This window comes from Pleurodeles waltl, chromosome 2_1, assembly GCF_031143425.1.
Source record: "Pleurodeles waltl isolate 20211129_DDA chromosome 2_1, aPleWal1.hap1.20221129, whole genome shotgun sequence".
In the NCBI taxonomy this organism is placed as follows: domain Eukaryota; kingdom Metazoa; phylum Chordata; class Amphibia; order Caudata; family Salamandridae; genus Pleurodeles; species Pleurodeles waltl.
This window is the reverse complement of record NC_090438.1, coordinates 539,992,286-540,009,125: the sequence shown is the minus strand read 5'-3', so window position 1 is coordinate 540,009,125 and position 16,840 is coordinate 539,992,286.

Genomic DNA, 16,840 nt, shown 5'->3' with positions numbered 1-16,840 from the left:
AACACAAGTGCAGCACCCACCCAGCAGGCCCATGACACTGTCCCCAGGACACGTCACTCAGCAGTATGCCCACCACTACAGGGACCCCAGCAACCCAACAAACCCAGGACGATCAGGGACCTGGGATCAGTGGCAGTGGTCACACGGTTCAGGGGACAGAGGCAGAGGACAACAGGGAAGCTGGGAGGACTGCTGTGCGAAAGGGGGAGGACAGGCCCAGGGAACCCACTCTCCACGGGGCACTCTCAAACATCCTGGGAGCATACCACCATTCCCAGGAGACCATGGGCCAGGTACTGGCCAAGTTGCAGGAGACCCAGCGGCTGCAGGAGGAACAGTACGTGGGGATCAGGGAGGACTTGACCAAAATCTACACCATTGCAGGGGTGCTGGCTGACATAGGCAAGACCATGAGGGAGGCAGTGGCACAACAAAGGGCGCCTGACACTAGCCAAACCAAGGAACAGCCTTCCACCTCCGAGGGCGCTAGGGGACAGGAGGCCCCTCCGCAGGACCAACAGGCCACCAGCACCCCACCCCCTGCAGAAGGAGAAACACCCCGCAAACGGTCCCTGTGATCCAGGCAGAAGACAGAGAACATTGCTAAGACCCACACCAGGAAATAGGACTCTCCTGCTAGTCACACTTCTGTCCCACTCAGTTCCCCTGTCCACCTTGAACTGCCATTGCTCTCCTTCCTATGCCCCCTTGGACAATGCACCTGTGATACCAAGAGACTGGACTCTACCATGGACCTTCCTCCACCATCACCCCCAGCCCATTGCACATACCCCTATACTTATTAGCACCTAAATAAACACCCTTGAAACAAACACCAATCTGGAGTCAGTGTAATGAATCTCAGATGTGTTAGTACAACGTTCTCAAAGCATTGCAACGTATATGTACAGTGAAATATACTACAGGATGACTTTTGGTGGGCAGCAGTACATATAGCAGGAGCCAGAATGGGGCACACAGATCTGAAAATAGAGAATCCAAAGGGAACATTCAGTGGCCATAGACATAGGGTAAGAGGCTGCCATGTACAATGTCCAACAGATTACTGAAATGTTAAGTGGAGTTACAGTCTCTTACCTGTGTGTCACTGAAAGTACTGCTGTATTATGTTTGTTCTGTTGTCAACATCTTCTTCCTCTGCCTCCTCTTCGTCACTGTCCACAGACTCCACTGCTGCCACAAGACCATCTCCAGGCTCCTACACCTGCAGAAAAGGCACCTGGCGTCTCATGGCCAGGTTGTGCAACATACAGCATGCCACGATGATCTGGCACACCTTCTTGGATGAGTAGTACAGAGATCCACCAGTCAGATGGAGGCACCGGAACCTGGCCTTCAGTAGGCCGAAGGTTCTCTCAATTATCCTCATTGTACGCCCATGTGCCTCATTGTAACGTTCCTCTGCCCTTGTCCTGGGATTCCTCACTGGGGTAAGTAGCCATGACAGGTTGGGGTAACCAGAGTCGCCTGTAAATATTGAGGGACAACTGTAAGACACACACTAACCCTAAGGGACAACCCCATACTCAGACACCTACTTATACTGGGTGGGGACCTTGGGCTCACCTATTAGCCACACCCGGGGCCTCTGGAGTTGGCCCATCACATATGGGATGCTGCTATGACTCATAATATAGGCATCATGCACAGAGCCAGGATATTTGACATTCACATGGGAGATGTACTGGTCCGCCAAACACACCATCTGCACATTCATCGATTGAAAGCTTTTTCTATTCCTGTAAACCTGTTCATTTCTCCAGGGGGGGGAGAGGGGGGGGGGGGCAATGCCACATGTGTACCATCAATGGCACCAATGATGTTGGGGATATGTCCCAGGGCATAAAAGTCATCTTTCACTGTTGTCAATTCATCCACCTGGGGGAACACGATGTAGCTGCGCATGTGTTTCAGCAGGGAAGACAACGCTCTGGTCAACACGTTGGAGAACATTGGCTGAGACGTCCCTGATGCCATGGCTACTGTAGTTTGAAAGGAACCACTTGCCAGGAAATGGAGCACTGACAGGACCTGCACTAGAGGGGGGATTCTTGTGGGCTGGCGGATAGCTGACTTCAGGTCTGTCTCCAATTGGGCACACAGTTCTTGGATTGTGGCACGATCAAGTTTGTATGTGATGATGATGTGTCTGCCCTCCATTGTCGACAGGTCCACCAGGGGTCTGTACATCGGAGGATATCGACCATCTCATCTGCCTCAGCGGTTGTAGCCTACTGAGGAGAACGGTGAGCAGAGGGTCATATTTCCACATAGATTGCATTAATATTGCTGAATTAACGTCTCAGAAGCAGTATGTGAAGTTGAGTGTCAAATGATGTGCCAATGTCTGCTGTGACGCAGTTAGGTGCCATGCAATGTGCCCCCCTGAAATGGCAGCTGCCTGACCTGTGAGGAGGGACAAGTGGAAATGAGCTAAGTGCGCTGGCGTTGTGCGCCGTTGCAGTTGGCGGTCGATGACAGCCGCACAACTGCGCATTGTTTATCATTGGGCCCTATGGGTTCCATGAGCCAATGACGGTACGCACCGCTGCGGACGCCACCGCCATTTTCTATCTGTTCACTCAGTTGCTACCTGACCTTCAACAGGAGAGGACCTACACTGCAAGTACTGCTGTGACCTGAGCCTGGAAGCGACAATGGCTCATGTATCTGGAGAAAGGGCCCCTGCCTTCACTGCAGAGGAGTTGGAGAAACTGGTGGATGGGGTCCTACCCCAGTACACATTACTCTATGGTCCTCCAGACAAACAGGTGAGTACACTGTGAGCATGATGTGTGGGCAATGCATGTTTGGAGTGGTGTGGATGTAAGCCACATGTTGGGGGGTGCTGATGCATCCTGGCCTGAGTGCTGCATGAGAGGTGGTCAGTGTAAATGCTTAAGGGCATGGGTGGGAACTGGTGGGCAATGGGTATGCCGGTCCGGACGTGTGAGTGATTTCCTTTTCTGCTATCTTTTCCCTCCAGGTCAGCGCCCTGGAGGGTCAGCGCCCACTAGAAAAAGGGTATTTGGCGTGCCATCGCCAAGGAGGTGCGGACCCTGGGGGTCTATCACAGGCGGAGCACCCACAGCCGCAAGAGATGGGAGGACTTGTGCCGCTGGACCAACAAAACGGCGTAGGCCAGCTGGGGCTGGCCTCCCAGCGTGGAAGGGGTGCCCGTCGCACCATGACTCCCCTGATGTTCCGCATCCTGGCCGTGGCCTATCTGGAGTTGGATGGGCGCTTGAGGGCATCACAGCAGCGACAAGGAGGTGAGTACAGATCCAGAAAGCTGACTTTGCGCACTTTAGGAGGTAGCTGAGTGGGGGCTGTGGGTGCCCCTAGGCCAGGGAGATCATGGCAGGGTAGGTCCCTTGTGTGCAGGCTCTGGCGCACTCTTACCCCAATGGTGTAAGTGGCCATCTACTACTGGGCAGGGTCCTGTGAGTGTGTCAGGTGTGCAGATGCTGGCGTTAGGCATTGTACACCATGGGCTGGTGACTACCTTAGTGACTGGTTGGGCATGGCCTAGTGCATAGGGCAGCTCACTGTGTGTTGTGTACGCCAACGGTAGTGGTGTTGGTGGCATTGACCAAGTGTATCCTCTGTCTCTCCCCCCCCCTTTTGTTGTGTTACCCTGTCTTTGTGTGCATTAGCATCATCTGGTGGGAGAACAGAGGCACCGGCTATGGAGGGAGCTGTATCCCACATGGGCCTGGAGGCCGAATCAACCGAGGGTGAAGGCACCAGTGGGACGGAAGGTGAGGGGAGCACCATGACGGGAACTGGAGGGGAGACCACTGACAATGACTCCTCCTCAGATGGAAGCTCCCTGGCGGTGGCAGACACCTCTGTGCCCACCCCAACAACAGGTACAGCTGCCACCCCCCCTAACAGCACCACCCTCCCAGCTACCCCTCAGTGTGTTTCCTGTGCCCGCTCACCCAGGAGGGTGGGCATCTCCTTCGCCCCAGGCACCTCAGACCCTGCCCCAGTCAGCCCTACTGCCCTCAGCAATGAGGCTATTGACCTCCTGAGATCCCTCTCTGTTGGGCAGTCAACCATACTGAATGCCATCCAGGGTGTAGCAGGGCATTTGCAACAAACAAATGCATACCTGGAGGGCATTCACTCTGGCGTGGCGGCCCAACAGAGAGCATTTCAGGCTCTGGCCTCAGCACTGATGGCAGCCATCGTCCCTGTGTCCAGCCTCCCCCCTTCCACTTCCACTACCCAGACCCAATCCCCTCTACCTCAGCCTATCCCAAGCACACCTTCAGACCAGCATGCACCCACATCACCACACTAAAGTGGCCGGGGCAAACATAAGTACCAGTCTTCATCTCACAGGCACTCACACAAGCACCATGTGTCGCGCCGCGCGGCGCGAGCCGAGCGTTCGGCACAAGCCGCGCGTTCGGCTCGGGCCGCGCTTCGCGTCTCTAAGACGCGGCGCGCCCCGAGCCTTTCTTGCACCCTGCGAGGCCCCAGGACTTACTAGGGGCCTCGCACTGCGCTCTCCCTCCGTCTTGTTGGGGTCTCCTGACCCCTCTTACCTGTTTGGGGCTCCTTTTTCTTCCTTTCTGTCTTTCTTCCTTTTTGGGTCTGTTTTCTCCTCTGTCCTTTATGTCTTTTCCCCTTCCCAGGTTACCTCTGTCTTCCCAGCATTCCTCCTTCCCTATTCTCTATGGTTTCTGCTCCAGTCTATTCTATCTACTTTTCCCTATTCAAGATGGTGTCCTTTTTCTTCCTGTGGGTCACTTCCTGTTTTATGGTATTTAAGGGTGGTTTTTCTTTTCCTCTTTGCGCTGCAACACTCTCTGTTTCAGTTAGTGTCCTCGCTCCTGATTTCCTAGCCCTTGGCTCTGGATTTCGCCATTTCTGTGTTACGTCAGTTCCTTTGATTCCTGTTCCTCTGTTCTTGTTCCAGGAATCCCCTGCGAATCTTCTGGGAGGTTTTTTCCTCTTCTTTTGAAGGGGTTTTTTCCCTCTGGCGCTACTTTCTCACGGTCACGGTCTGTCCTTGGCGTTTCCTCGCCTACAGCACCGTGGCTACCAGAAAGAGTCGCCCCTTTTTGGGCCAAAGTTGAACCCTCAAGATCCACGCCTCAAGATCTGCAAACTCCAGGCGCAAGCAGCACGTGAGTCGTGACAGATTGCAGCGCCTAACCATCCCGACGTCTTCTAACACCATGGAAGACACTGTGGTAGCTGCTGCGGATCCGGATCAAACTCTGCTAACTACAATTCAGCAACAAGCTCAAGAATTACAGCAACTACGCAGTGAGAATGCTGCACTGCGACAGGCCTTGGCTTTCCGCAGTGGTGATGTCCCGACGCTCTCCGCCTCTACCCATCGTTTTTCGGGTGAACCAACCAAGCTGCGAGAGTTCCTTGACTCCTTGACAGTGTACTTTGCCTTCCGACCCACCCAATTCTCCCATGACAGAACAAAGGTGGGTTATCTCATCAGTGCCTTATCTGGTCCTGCCTTGGCCTGGGCAACCCCGATGGTATCATCTAACGATCCGGTATTGTCGGATTATTCCGCCTTTGTGAACCGCTTCAAGCTGATGTTTAGTCGTCCGGGATTGGAGGCTTCAGCAGAAGAGGCCTTATGCGATATTCATCAAGGTTCACAAGATGTCCTTCAATACATTACACGCTTTCGTCAACTAGCGGCAGAGACCACCTTGGTGACTTTGTTTCGTAGAGGACTCAAAGAAGAAATCAAAGACGAACTAGTACATTCCACCAGAGTGGAAGATCTTCGTGGCCTGATGGATCAAGCCCTCTCCATCGAGTATCGCCTTCAGGAACGGAGAACAGAGAAGAGAAAGAGCAGAGGGTCTTTTCAACCAAGCACCTCACGAGTTTTTCCGCATCGTTCTGAGGAACCTCGCCCTCCTGTCAGAGACACCGAAGGAGAACCCATGCAGGTGGATACCACTCGAGGCCCTCTCTCCCCTAGCGAACGAGAAGATAGACGAAAGAAGGGTTTGTGTTTATACTGCGGATCTGCCGGCCACATACTGCGTACCTGTCCAGTACGTCCATCAAGGCCATCGGGAAACGCCGCTTCCCGTCCTCTGTAAGAAGGGAGGGGACGGGATTAGCAGCTATACCTTCCATCAGTTCTTTCAACGACAATACCACATCCTTGTTCATTTTACCAGTAATGTTACAATTACCTGATGGCCGTCAAGAGAAGACTATGGCACTACTAGATTGTGGAGCTAGTGGCATTTATATGGATAAGAAGTGGGCCACCACTCAACAAGTTCCTATACAACCTAAGGAGGTTCCAGAACAAGTTCACACGGTGGATGGATCTTTGATATCATCGGGTCCAGTAGATACAACTACCCTGATGCTGAATCTACAGATCAGTAACCATCAGGAACACATTTCCTTTGATCTTATAACTTCCCCCAACCATACCATCATTCTTGGAATCCCGTGGTTCATCAGACATAATCCATATGTGAACTGGGCTACCCGGACGGTTTCCTTGTCTTCACAGTTCTGTCACGAGCACTGTTTTGCTTCAGACAAGTATTGGTCACCTAAGAGGTCAATAATCACGGAGGGTACCACCGCTTCGACCATAAATACAGTCCAAGGAGTTCCTGAACACTATTTGGATTTTCAAGATGTCTTCCAAAAACCTTCCAAACCTGTGTTACCTCCACATCGAGATTACGATTGTGCTATTCCCTTGGAACCTGGCACTATCGTTCCTTTTGGCAGGATGTATTCCCTCACGGAAACTGAAAAGGAAGTACTAAAGGAGTATTTGGATGAAAATATTCAAAGTGGTCTTATTGTTCCATCGTCTTCTCCGGCCGGGGCTCCTCTCTTTTTCGTACCCAAGAAGACAAAGGACCTTCGCCCTTGCCTGGATTTTCGAGGCCTGAATAAAATAACTATTAAAGATCGTTATCCTTTGCCTCTCATAAGGGACATTTTAGAGGCAGTCAGAGGGGCCCAACGGTTTACCAAACTAGATCTACGGGGAGCCTATCACCTCTTACGCATTAAAGAAGGAGATGAGTGGAAAACGGCCTTTAGGACTCCATTTGGTCACTTTGAATACAGGGTAATGCCTTTCGGTCTTACTAATGCCCCGGCAATTTTTCAGAGATTTATGGACTCAGTATTCTCGGATCTCCTGAATCAGACAGTTGTAATCTACCTTGATGATATTCTTATTTATTCCAGAAATCCCGAACTCCATTCTTCCCATGTTAAACAAGTCCTTCAACGACTCCGGGCACATCAACTATTTTGCAAACCCGAAAAGTGTGAGTTTGACCAGACGGAAGTCAAATATCTAGGATATCATTTAAGTACCACCGGAGTAGCCATGGATCAAGAAAAGGTACAAGCTATCCTAGATTGGCCTTCTCCATCTTCCATTAAAGAAACACAATGCTTTCTAGGATTGGCGAACTTCTATCGACAATTCATCGCAGACTTTGCTAAACAAACTAGCCATATAACTCACACTTTAAAGAAGGAAAATCTTATTAAAGGGTTTGTCTGGACTAAAACTGCTGAAACAGCTTTTCAGGAATTAAAGAAGGCATTTACACAAGCTCCCATCTTAAGACATCCAGATACCAACAAACGATTTGTCGTCGTCACCGATGCTTCTGAAAAAGCCATTGGTGCCGTTCTACTCCAACAACAAGAGGACGATGGTCTTGAACATCCTGTTTTCTATTTGTCTCATATACTCTCTATTGCAGAACAACATTACTCCGTATTGGAAAGAGAATTGTTGGCTCTGAAAACAGCTTGTATTGAATGGAGGCAGTTTCTGATGGGTTCCAAGGAACCTTTTGAAGTGAGAACAGACCATCGAAACTTACAATGTTTACGAAATTTCGTATGCCAAAATAGTCGTCAAGCTCGTTGGGCCTTCTTCTTCAGCCAGTATGATTTCTACATTACATATATTCCTGGCTCCCAAAACATTCTGGCTGATGCTCTATCGCGTCGTTATCCAGATTGTACTCCTGTCCCAGCTCAACCCCTACTGGAACCTAGTAAGATCATTGGGGTAGCCCAGTCTTTTCTGGAGGAGGTACAACTGGAATACCCCAATCTATCTGATGATGAAATAGAGAACTTAAGGCCTCTTTTACATAAGAGACAAGGATACTATTATTATCACGATCTGTTATTCATCCCCACTAACAGAGTGAGAGAAAAGGCATTACAAATGTGTCATGATTCACCGGTTGCTGGTCATAGAGGCATCAAGGCCACACAAGAACTGTTATCACGATTTTTCTGGTGGCCTACTTGGAAAAAGGATATTGAAACATACGTTCAGGCTTGTCCCACATGCGCTCAAGTCAAGATTCCCCGAACCAGACCTGCGGGTTTACTCCAGCCCTTGCCGGTTCCGCCAACTCCATGGCACACCATCTCCACCGATTTCATGTGTTCGTTACCACTCTCAGCAGGAAACCGGGTAATCATGGTCACTGTGGACTCTTTTACTAAGATGGCTCACTTCACTTCCTTGAAAAAGCTACCTACATCCCAAGAATTAAGCCAGATATTCATTGAACATATCTTCCGTCTTCATGGACTTCCTCATACTCTTATATCTGATAGAGGACCTCAGTACATTTCCCGGTTTTGGAGGTATTTTTGTAAGACACTAAACATCGATAGAGCTCTGTCATCGGGCTTCCATCCTCAGACCAATGGACAGACCGAGCGTCTGAACCAAGGCTTAGAACAATACCTTCGTTGTTTTTGCAACTCAACTCAAAGCAACTGGAACACTTATCTCCCTATCGCTGAATTCTCTTATAATAACTCAGTCCATAGTGCCTCCAAGACCACTCCTTTTTTCTGTTCTTATGGTTTTCATCCTACCTCTTTTCCTACTTCTTCTCTGTCTCCCACTCCCTTACCCGCTATTACTCATTTTTCCAAACGTCTTCTACAAATCCATAGACTGATTCGTTCTAATCTCTTACACACCAAGAGATATATGAAGAAAGCAGCAGACAAGAAACGTAGGGCCACTCCGGGCTACCATCCACAGGATAAAGTTTGGCTTTCTTCTAAATTCTTACCCTCACGTCTTTCTCAGAACAAATTCACACCTCGCTATTACGGGCCTTTCCGTATTCTCCAGTTGCTTAATCCTGTCACTGTCCGTCTTCACTTGCCTCACACATGGAAGATTCATCCAGTCTTCCATGTCTCCCAACTCAAACCTTATGTACCAGATCCGTATTCCCGTCAGTTTTCCTGTCCTCCTCCTGTCTTAGTGGATGATGTTCCTGAATATGAGGTTCAGGAGATTTGTGACTCTCGTCTTTTTCACACCCGTCTGCAGTATCTGATTCATTGGAAGGGTTATCCTCTCAGTGAGTCTTCTTGGGAAGATGCATCTTCTGTTCATGCTCCTCTTCTGACTCAGCGCTTTCACCGTTTATTTCCTTTCAAACCAGGGCCTTCGGGAGGGGGGCCTACTGTCGCGCCGCACCGCGCGGCGCGAGCCGAGCGTTCGGCACAAGCCGCGCGTTCGGCTCGGGCCGCGCTTCGCGTCTCTAAGACGCGGCGCGCCCCGAGCCTTTCTTGCACCCTGCGAGGCCCCAGGACTTACTAGGGGCCTCGCGCTGCGCTCTCCCTCCGTCTTGTTGGGGTCTCCTGACCCCTCTTACCTGTTTGGGGCTCCTTTTTCTTCCTTTCTGTCTTTCTTCCTTTTTGGGTCTGTTTTCTCCTCTGTCCTTTATGTCTTTTCCCCTTCCCAGGTTACCTCTGTCTTCCCAGCATTCCTCCTTCCCTATTCTCTATGGTTTCTGCTCCAGTCTATTCTATCTACTTTTCCCTATTCAAGATGGTGTCCTTTTTCTTCCTGTGGGTCACTTCCTGTTTTATGGTATTTAAGGGTGGTTTTTCTTTTCCTCTTTGCGCTGCAACACTCTCTGTTTCAGTTAGTGTCCTCGCTCCTGATTTCCTAGCCCTTGGCTCTGGATTTCGCCATTTCTGTGTTACGTCAGTTCCTTTGATTCCTGTTCCTCTGTTCTTGTTCCAGGAATCCCCTGCGAATCTTCTGGGAGGTTTTTTCCTCTTCTTCTGAAGGGGTTTTTTCCCTCTGGCGCTACTTTCTCACGGTCACGGTCTGTCCTTGGCGTTTCGTCGCCTACAGCACCGTGGCTACCAGAAAGAGTCGCCCCTTTTTGGGCCAAAGTCGAACCCTCAAGATCCACGCCTCAAGATCTGCAAACTCCAGGCGCAAGCAGCACGTGAGTCGTGACACCATGCCCATGCAAACACCCCAACATCCACTGCCTCCACTGTGTCCCCCTCTTCCTCCTCCTCTACCACCTCCCTCACAGTATCATCTCCACTCACACCTGCATGCACTACATCTTCATCCACTGCCTCCATCACCAGCATGCCCATCACTACACGCCCCCCCACTGGCAGTCACCACCCCCACAACCATGCACACATCCCCTGTGTCCTCTCCCAGTGTGTCTGTGACCCCTCCTCCCAAAGTACACAAACACAAGCACCCACACACCCTACAGCCATCCACCTCACAACAGCAGCCAACCCAAGCACCTTCACCCAAACTCAGCAGTAGTACACCTCCTACAACCACTCCGTCTTCCTCCACTCCCAATCCCTGTCCGTCTTCCCATCCAAGTGTGTCAAAAAAACTTTTCCTGGCTAACGTTGACCTCTTACCTACCCCTCCCCCGCATCCTTCCGCTCAGACCAGGGTGTCCAGATCCCAGGCCAGCACCTCAGCCACCAAGTCGCCTGCAAGTCCCAGAGGATCAAAGGGGGCCCTTTCAGGTCAGCCAGTGTGCCACCGACCCTTGCTAAGGACCAAGCCATCCCGCCACCTGCCACGGTGAAGAAGGGGCCAGCATGCAGCATGGGCAAGAAGTACGACCCACCTAACAAGGCCTCCTCCAAAACGCAAGCTGCCAGTGCCAAGGTCCCAGCAGCATCAGCCAAGGTGGGAAAGAAAACCCAGGGCAAGCCACTTCAGGCCTCGGAGGCTCCAGGTGAGGGACAAGTGCCCACCATCAGTACTGACAGCCCTGCGACCTGTACCGCGGAAAGCACTGCCGCAGATACTGCCACCTGCCCCACCACCTCCCCCGCCACCTGCAGAGCCCCCTGCACCGCCACCTGCACCACCGCTACCACACCAACTGTGAGCAGGACCATCCCCAGTGGGCTGCCGTCCGAGGCTGCAGGAGACGGCATTGGTGTCTCCCTCCACCACTATCAGCACCTGCACCGGCAGCATCTCCGCCGCAGACCCCGTCGCAAGCACCGCCACCTGCACCGCCATCAACAATGCCACATGCTCAGCCAGTGCCACTACAACTGTGAGCATCATAAACCCCAGTGGGCAGGCGTCCGGGGCTGCAGGAGACTGCCAGAACCGTCCCACCACCACTTGAAGCACCCCCACCAGCACTGGCAACACCACCAGCTTGCAGCCTTAGTCACCGCAGGATGGAGTCTGGCTCTGCCTCTATGGGGTATCATGCTACCTGTTCCCTGAAAATCTTGTGCCTCAGACACCCAGGCGATGAAATGTGAACTGCCACACCCCAAGTGCAGCATCACTGGGCACCATGCCCCCTCCCGAACCAGTGGAGAAAGGCATCCAATAACCCTATTCTTGGCAGGATGAAGCACACTGGGCACACAGCCCCCTCCTGAACCAGTGGAGAATGGCATCCACTCACCCTATCCTTGGCAGGATGAAGCACACTGGGCACCATGTCCACTCCAGGACCAGTGGAAGAAGCCATCCACTAGAGGGACTGTGGCTTTGAACTCCCAAGGACCAAGCAGTGGGAAAACCACACACTTGAGGGACGGTGGCTTTGCACTCCCCAGGACATTGCTGTGGGCATGTAGCCCCCTCCAGGACCGGTGGCATAGTACCATCTTCCGGCTGAGGTGCCTCCCTTCCCCCTCCCCCTGAGGTGCCTGTGTGTTTTCGCCCTGATGCTCCTGCAGTGTTCTCTCCGTTTTGAGGCAGGAGTCAAGTGTGGGCTTCGTTCATGATTTTTTGGCCCAGTGGGCCATGGACATTTGCAAAGGACAAGGTCCGGCCTTCTGCACATATTGTAAATATTTGTATATACTGTTTTTCTAAACGTTTACTATGTCTGCCTATTTCTAATATATCAGTGATTGGTCTCTATTCCTTTTGCCCTTGCGTTCTTCCAGGGGGTAATGGGTGTAAATGTAATGTTGATGGATACAATATTTTTGTGTATGGTGTTGTGGGTGGTGTGTGTCACTCTCTTTTTCCTCCCCCCTCCCCTGTGTGCTAGCTGCAGTACTCACCGTGGTCATCACCGCTGCCTTTGATATCCGTTGTGTATGAGAAGATACACCAGCATGGGGAGGACCTGCAGCTCGGGCTCCATGGCGTCCTGGTTCTTCGTTTCTTGTCAAGAGGTGAGTGGATTCCCTTCAAAGTCCTGTTTCCGCCGAGCTTTTGATGTCATTGGTACCGCCCTGGAAAAGCTGGCGGATTGGCGGGTTGTGATAGGGTGGGCGGTACATAGTCTCCCTCCTGTCTGTTAAGAGTTACCGCTGTGGGGTTTGTTGCTACCGCTGTTGCGGTCGGAGTGTTTAAGTGGCTGTCTATGTTGGCGGGTTCCGCCATGGTCGGGATTCCATTTTTTTTTACCACTGGCCTGTTGGCGGTATTACCGCCGCTTTAACACCGACCACCAGGGTTGTAATGAGGGCTTTAGTGTTTTTCCAGAATGTGCAGGTAATGTGAATTAAATCATTGGTGTTATCAAATGTTGTGATTGTCCAAGGACTCTTCCGCTGTAGTTCCGATGTGCGGTTAGCACTCTTGTATTGGTGCATAGCCCATTGTTCAAGAAGTGTTGCACTTTAACTGAACATCCTATAACGGGATGTGTTGCTGAGGCTGCTTGAATCTTACTTAGAAATTAGTTAGTGTTAGTTTTATTTGTGTGACGGAGAAACCTCTGATTGTCCAATATCAGTTAGTTTTGATTATACCATGCTGAATCAGTCCATCTAGCTAATTTGTTTTGCAAGAAACGTGCATATGAACCCCTTCTTTTTGAGCCAGAGTTTAAATGACTTGCCTTTTACTTTAGGGACGCTTTCTTTTACCAGGGATGCTAATCGATTACATTATGATTTTCCTTGCAATCTGAACTTCATGGCATTAATTATGTACCGCTTGATTTGAGATTTTTCTTTGTGATAAAACTCTTTTAACTCATCTCAAACTCAGTTATTGAGTGGCCTTTTTGATTTATTAGGATTTTCTGCTAAATTGATGTCGGGTGAGGTGTTGCCCTATGCTAGATCAGATCAGAAGGGAAACATTCAGAGGTAAACGGAGATATTTTGACATTTTCGGGTGTCTTATGATTATTAGGGTGAAGTCCAGATTTTTGGGGTACAGCGTGCATTCAGTTCCCACCATGCTTTCTTTCCAAGTAGCAGACTGGATCTGATGTATGAATGTTTTCCTGTGTGATGACCCTACACGGATTATGTCAGGTTACTAGAGAGGCAATTATTTTGATTGTAATGGAATGGGGTTGCTCATTGTCTGAGAAGCCTGTCCCATCCCCCCCCCCCAGTGTATACTGGTAAATTTAGTGAAAAGCAGTCTATTTACATGCAATATATTCATACTATGCCATCAATGGCTGGATGCACACCTTGACACACATTTCGTACTTGTGGTACATGTCAGAAGGGAGCAATTAGTCTTTGTGGGGGCAGCAATGCTTGCTGCTATAGTCTCTGTAGTCACATACATATCAGTGCTCAGGTGCAGACATATGTCTTTGACAAACATCATTAGCTCCTATTAGCAGGGGCTTGTATCAAATTTCAATACTGTGAGGTCACACACTGGTAAGCTTGTCCCAATCCTCCCCAAAGTTTCCATAGTTTTTGCTTCAACGTTCACGCAACAAGTAAAATAAATCTCTTGATACTTGTATTTTCCATACTACTGGTGTTCATCAGATGGGGGGAGGCTCTGTTGGGGGAACATGACTTGCTGCTTTAGTTCATGTGTTCAAATACCCAACAATGCTCATGTGAAGACATTTGTTTGAGACAGGAATCATCAGCTTGCAAAATGAGGAGGAGCTTGTATCAAATTTAAACAAATAGAGACAAAGCACTGGCTTTAATGTACTATTGACTGTACACATCATTCATTAATGTGTCTGCATGTGTTACAACATTAAAGGCAGAAATACGATTTTGCCCATACTTGTTTTCAAATGACTTGGCAGGAGGTAGACTGGTAAGCAGCTAGGACTATAGGTCGGTCAGCCTGGGAATTTATTGGAAGGGCTGGGCTACAGTGTAGCCAGGGGTCTAGCTCGGTTCTAAGAGACCAAGTATGAAGCCGGGAAAAAAGAAAATCAGCAAGATGAAAATATGTTTTTGTAACTCACAGAAAAGATGTATGTTGCACTAAATAAGTGAACAAATAAGCCACAACTCCTTACAATTTAACGTTCTTCAACAAATGCTGTAGATAACAGCTGTTGCTTATTACAGAGCATTGCATACCATAGTATAGACACAAGCTGTATAACATAGCATAGGCAGCAAGCACGTTCCACAGCACGTTTATACAGAAATAAGCACGTGTGTCATTTGACTACCCCAAAGACTAAAGTGTTGTCTGCCTCACGCTACAAGCCACAAAACCTGCAACCCTCTCCTTATCAACTCATGTTTCACTTTCTACTGTGCCAAGTCAACCAAATTACCCCTTCCCCAGGTTGTCCCAAAATCAACATTTTCCTTTTTTTTTTTTTTTTCCTCTCTCTCTCCCCCCCCCCTTCCCTTTCCCCTTCCCCTTCCCCTTCCTTTTCCCCTTCCCCTTCCTTATCCTCTTCCTTTTCCCATTTCCCTTTCTTATCCTCTTCCTTTTCCCATTCCCCTCCCTCTAACCCCCCAGGCCCACTTTCTGGGAATACAGTGGATAGAGCCTCTAAATACCACCTCTGCAATACAACAGTCATGCCAACTGACATTGTGCCCTGGCATTGATAAGACTCAGGTTTGCTACAGACCTCTGCTAATGCCAACGAAAACATGCTGGCCAACATACCTTGCTGCCATACAAACATATCAAGCAATAACTTTGGAGACACTATAATTCTGGTCGACTGTCTGAGTAGGATCAAATCCACTACAGTTATCAATTATGTCGCTCGGAAAAAAAATAAATAAAATGGCATCATGCCTATGCAAAATCTCAGAGATGTGGAAAGGGAAGCTAGTAGGGCAGCCAATAGAAATATGACAGCTGACATCCTGTCAATGCATACCCTAAAAATAGTGCTTCAATGCAATCAGTGTGCAAACCACCTGCCCGTCTAAACACAGAGAAAAATGAAGTCCACATCTGCCTTCCCCAAACACTAACGCAAGCATGTTAGCCGACACACTGGAACCATCACTGCACACAAGAGTTTAAACAGAGCTTTCAGATTGGAACTGATAATGTTGGCTCCTAGGGTGAGGGTATATGGAGGTCTAGGAGTCACGTGATGGTTACTTTGTGAACTGAAGGTAAATTCTAGCACCTTTGTTGTGGAAAAGATTGGCAAGCTCCTCACTTGGGAAGGATATTGTTTTTATTGAGTGTGGTAATGTTTAACAGCTTTTCCACAACTGCAAGGACTTCACGAGGCAATTTGCTCAAGCAGCTCAGCAGCAAATTATATAACACAGCAGAACAGACAGCAGCCACATCATAACACAAAATGGATAGAATCTAGGAGAAAATGAAAGGAGAGAGGGTCCACTTACCTTGCTGACACGTGGTGCTGAAGTGCTGTTTTACCTCTGGATAAAGATGAATTGACCAGCCCTAGAGAGTTCAGTCATTTCACCCCTAGCCCCCCCCGACCCCCCACCTCCATATCTTCCTTCTCATGCCAGCTATTTCATTTGGAGGGTTCTCAAATGTATAATTCCGGCAGCTGTGAATGGGCTGGTAGTGATGTGGGAACAAAAGGTGCTGGCATATTACACCCTTTTTTAAGTGTTCTGCTGAGCCAGGTGCTCTGCAAAAGCCAGCAGTTCTATTGTCTGGGAGCTTCTTTTATAGAAAGCTAGATGCACTTTTGAGGTCCATAACTGATCATTTTCGTACTATCCAGGTTTGAATGGGGGGGTGATAGATGTGGGGACGAAATGAAAATTTCAAGGACCCCCTGTATTGACACTAGCTTCTCAGGGTTATTACATTTCCAAAATACAAATAGTAGCCATTAGTCCATGTGTAAGAGTATGGAAAGGCCTGGGCTTAAAGAGACTACCAAAAAGGAACTGAATAAAAAGTAATTGGTATATATTTGCAACTTGACCTTTCTGTTTTTGTTTACTTTACTTATCAGTCAGTGATCATTAGGGAAGTTATGGAACAGTTTTAGAGTGCTTTCATCTTATAGTTGTTGTTTGAAATATGTATTGATATGGGGGGCTGGGGGAGTTTAGCTCCCAGTATTTTTACTTATTTTTCTACTGGCCTGGGCATTAAAATACCAGCAGAAAAACGGCCATGCAGCAGCTCAACTTCCAGCCATCACAACCTGAAGAGTTAGAAGGGCAGGCTAATTGTAAAAGAATTAACACTACGCCCTCCCAACCACCATTTGACATTGCTCTGCTGTGTGTGAGTCCAGTAAGTAGTTTTAGTCTATGACACTGACATACTAAAAGGCTGTTGGTTTCTTTACAGTTGTAATATAGTGCTGCTTTTCAAAGGTTATGA